This window comes from Anarrhichthys ocellatus, unplaced genomic scaffold (genome assembly GCF_004355925.1).
Source record: "Anarrhichthys ocellatus isolate YVR2014 unplaced genomic scaffold, GSC_Weel_1.0 scaffold194, whole genome shotgun sequence".
NCBI classification, from domain to species: domain Eukaryota; kingdom Metazoa; phylum Chordata; class Actinopteri; order Perciformes; family Anarhichadidae; genus Anarrhichthys; species Anarrhichthys ocellatus.
The window spans coordinates 235,410-240,013 of NW_022280224.1; the positions used below are offsets into that span (position 1 = coordinate 235,410).

At 37.9% G+C, this 4,604-nt stretch overlaps 1 non-coding gene across 1 annotated transcript; it reads left to right on the plus strand.

Annotated features, from left to right (window-relative positions):
* Positions 1 to 4,557: 4,557 nt before the first annotated feature.
* On the plus strand, positions 4,558 to 4,604 carry LOC116400728 (U2 spliceosomal RNA; the record flags this gene model as incomplete). Its single annotated transcript, XR_004213941.1, has 1 exon — positions 4,558 to 4,604. It is a non-coding gene; the product is annotated as a U2 spliceosomal RNA (small nuclear RNA).

Sequence of the window (4,604 nt, forward strand, 5' to 3'; positions counted from 1 at the left end):
CAATCCACTCAGCCTCTATGTCCCAGTATAACCAATCCACTCAGCCTATATGTCCCAGAGCCCTATTTCAATTCAAAAACGTTCTGGTCTCTCAGGGCACACTGTGTAATAATGTTCACGTTCATTATAAAGGTACAGCACTAAATGAGAATAGAGAGACAGCGAGCTCTAGTGGTGAGAGTGAGAAACTACATTGACTCTTCAGTGAAGGCTGAGCTGCCTCACAGTGGATGACAAAATCAAGAAATACATCAAGCACAGGTGATGCATTACTGGCAAACAAATAATAATAAAATTGTTTAAGAGATTTAAAACCAGCATTAAAAAGTGATTTACAAAAAACACATAAAACAACAATAAAATAAACAAAATGTTTGTGTAAAATATAATTTAAAGTCCACTATTTGTAATATTCCTCAGATTATGTATTATAACATGGCTTAATTTTCTTGGCCTCAGCTTGTTCCTCTCGATTATAAATATTGCTGTTCTGAACTTTCACTTACGCAAAGTTATCAGAGATATTACACAATTTGTGACACTGTTTTACTGAAACCCATTTTCTCAAATAGCAATGCAATGTCATAATACACTGTAACCAAATTTTAACACATTGATGCTTAAAGCAAATATTGAATACTTCACTTCATTATTTGCCTGTACTAAGTGTCTATTATTAGGCTTAATCTAAAAAAATATTATTATTATTATTATTAAATAAATAAATAAATACATACATAATATACAAATACATGTATATATACATATATATCATATATATTATTTACATATTTAATATATATATATATACATACATACATAATGTATATAGATATATACTGTATGTATGTACTGTATATATATATAACGTCACTATACACAAGTGAAGTGAGTTATACACGGTGGTGGGAGCCAGACTTGTAGAGGTGCACATTCCGTCCTTGACCCACACAGTCATCACCTCGAGGACTCTTCAGGGAGTATCTCCAAACACCAACAGGGCGCCACACAAAGACGCGGCTCCGAAAAAAGAGCTGTGGAGTTGGCAGAGCACCCTTGACGTACCAGGAGGTTCTGGTGGCTAAAACCACATACGGTCTGATTTTATCATCGTCTCCTCTTAATAAACTGACCAGTGATGTCCTTAAAGATTTAAACTTGGTGAACAGGCCTCGTTCTGTGTCCTCTTTGAGCCAGAGAATGTCAGCAGATGGGTTCCATTGGGGTTTTGCCAGGCTTGCAGAAACCAGTTCAGCGTCATCACCTGATGATGACCACGATAAGGGATCACACTTGTTGCTAGCTGGATGCTGGGGAACAAATGTAAAGTAACTATTTTATGACCTATCGGTTATTAATTACCAAAAGCCAACAAATACATTTAGCAGAGGTTCTTTAAATATCAGTCATTTGAACAATTTTCATTTACTATAATAATAATCAGATGAACACTCACTGGCTCCTTCTCCTTGATAAACTTCCTGAACCTCTTCATCTGTACACTTGTGATGTGGGTCACTGGTGTGTTCAGCACCTCCTCACAGGACTGGAGGTCCTCTGTGTGATCTCCATAGTAGACTGGAGACTTGTGAGAAGCTCTCTGTGTACTCAGTGAGGTAGTCCTCCACCCACTGGTTCTCCCCCTTTCTCTTTCTCTGTGGGTTTGTTACCTCTGATCTGTGTTTGTCGAGCATGCTGGAATCATACACATCAACTTAGTACTTATATCATTAATATCACTGCGCTTGAGATAATGAGTAAAGAAACTTTGCAAAGATGTATAATAAACACTGATGATAGTTTTTGTGCAAACAGATAACAATTGTATTTAAACTGCATAGCCTACATTGGTATTGCTAAATAATGATAATATAACATGCTTACTGCTTCATGTAGCCCACATCGTTCACCACAAACCAGTGGAATGGAGCGTTTTCATACTGGCCAAATGGAACCACCAGCTTTCCCAGACACAGCTGACGCGATGGTTCAGGGACAACCTCTGCTTGAAGGAGCTTCTCTGCGTGGGCCAGAGAAGAGGTCTGGTCCAGCAGCTCCTGTGGAGGGTTGAAGAAGACCGGTCTCTTCTCCCGGTAGTCACCGGCCTCTTTGGTCGCTCTCACTGCGGCCTGCTGACGATTCACAGAGGCATCTGGGTTAATGGAGCAGATTATGAGGGTCACACATACACTTGTAGAGTAACACCACAACAACAAAATATTATTGTTATATTATAATAATAAATTACTAATATAACAATGAACGTACAACAGGCCATTGATATCCTTTTAGCACCCAGGGAGGAAGAGGAGGAGGAAGAAGAGGAGGAAGTGTCAGAGCAGGATGACAACTGCTAAACCCTGATTACAGATTAGATGAGAGATCTCTGAGGGAGAGTTCTTATAAAGTTAACTCATATATCATATCGCATAACTCCTGAGCCTACAACACTGACTGATTCCTCTGATATCTGATCAACTGTTCAGCTTCCCTTTGGATACGTTTCATGTTTTTACTCATGGCAAAACTAAGAGTGTGCATGTCATCACGCCAGTAAGACATCAGAAATATGGATCTTCTATTATTCCATATTCCGTATACCCGTCATAACCACAGCCTGGGAGGCAGCGCTGCCTTACAGATAACAACGGAGACAAAAAACACGCTGACAGACGTCATTGTAGTTCTTAAATACTCTGGTCTTTGATAATATAGATGGATAATATATACACGTTAAAGGGATTTTTCCAAATGACCAAAAGACAATTGGGCAGTATAAACAGTGATTGTTATAAATTATTATAAAGAATAAATTATTTCAGTTTCACCAGAAATACTGTAAAGTAACTGTTGTAGGTAGAATCACAACTCTAAATTCATATATCTTGAGCGTTATACTATATATTCATATAGTTACAGTTCGACTTGTGATTGGTGGTCAGTAGTCGGTTCATCAGATCCAATTAGGAGTCTGTAGTCAAACTGACCAATCATAACACGTGACTCTATAATGTATATAGTGATAATTATACACACAATACACACATTTGGTTAAACTAAGTACATTAGATACCTCTCAATATAATATCAGAATGTGAACAGATTAGCTGGATTAAACCGGTTCTTGTTCACAAACTGGTCCCGATCATTTTCTCTAAAATACTCACAAACAAATATTCTGTTATCAACGTGTTATTTGCACATTGTTTTTAAAAGAGTACAGTTGTTGGAATATTGTTTAAATGTCTTATTACGAGGTAGCTAATGTTAGCTAACGCTAAATGTTTGGGGTAAAGATGACGTCATTTTGCACACGGTCAAGCGCACCTCACACACCGCTGCTGTTTGCCTCAGGAATAACTCAACAATTAGCTTTTGTTGAAGACAACCTTCAGTAAGTTCATTTTGACTAAATAACTCGACATTTCTTTTAGAATTAATAGCGCGTGCACTGTTCCCATAACTATTATAAGGAAGCCAAATTGTTGTCTGCTATTTAGGGTGTTTCACCGCAGCATGTGTGTTTTGATAAAGCTAGCTAGCTGTTAGCTAAGTAATGCTAGCTCCTAGCTATCGTGTAAAAATAAAATATATTTTGTCTTCATGCTACATTATTAACTCTACATTGTAAGAATTAAGTCGTGTCAATACTGTATCGTCAGAGTGACATGTTAGTTTTATCTTACCGGAAGTCCAGACTTACTTCAAGCCGCCATTACAGCCGGTAACAAGTTACTAACATTTAACGTTACTTAATGACACGTCCATGTTTGTCACTATCACAGTATTATAACGAGTTAATTCTGCGTATTATTAAACTAACAGACCAGTGCAGTTGACAGCGTTGTATTTGTTTCTAGGTTGTGGGACACATTATAATTATTACTCCACGCTTATTCTGCTATTACATGGTCTTACACTTCAGTCAGGTCTGTAAATGTTATGATGACCTCACTAAGAAGCTAACAGTACACATTAGAGCCGCTAGCATCCTCTATTATGACCTCACTGTTTATATTCTACTCTGTGAGTCACGTTAACGGGACGTCTTCGGTAACTTAAATAACTGATGATCGATTGCGTTGCTGTGTTTTCATCACTAACTGTGTGTGTGAGGCTGAAGAGGTGAAATGTGCTGTTAGCTCTCCTCCACTAGAGACACAGCTGTGTTTGTTGTCGTGAAGTGAGTTTTGAAGCGTAAAAACATAACTTTTATCAACGGAACAAGTTCGTTACACGCTATTTAAGAAAGAATATACTTGTAGAAACACAATATTTATTCCAGCGTGTCTGCAAATTAGAAATGATATTTATCGTTTTTTTCTACTTCCTGATTGGACTACAGCGTACCACGTGTCCGGAAAGAAACAAGAAGACGCATTTGCGAACACAAGTTAAATATAAATATCTCAAACTAAACAGCACCAGTGGGACATTATTACTATTGTACATTGTTCTTGTTTCATATGTGATTCAAACGTTGTAGTTGAGTTCCCGACCCGTCAGTGAGGTTGACTGTGCGGATAATGACTTCCTCACCTCCGACGCTGTACCGGTATCGCTTCTCGGCCTTTTGGCTAAGATCAAGTGTAGTATCTGTTCTT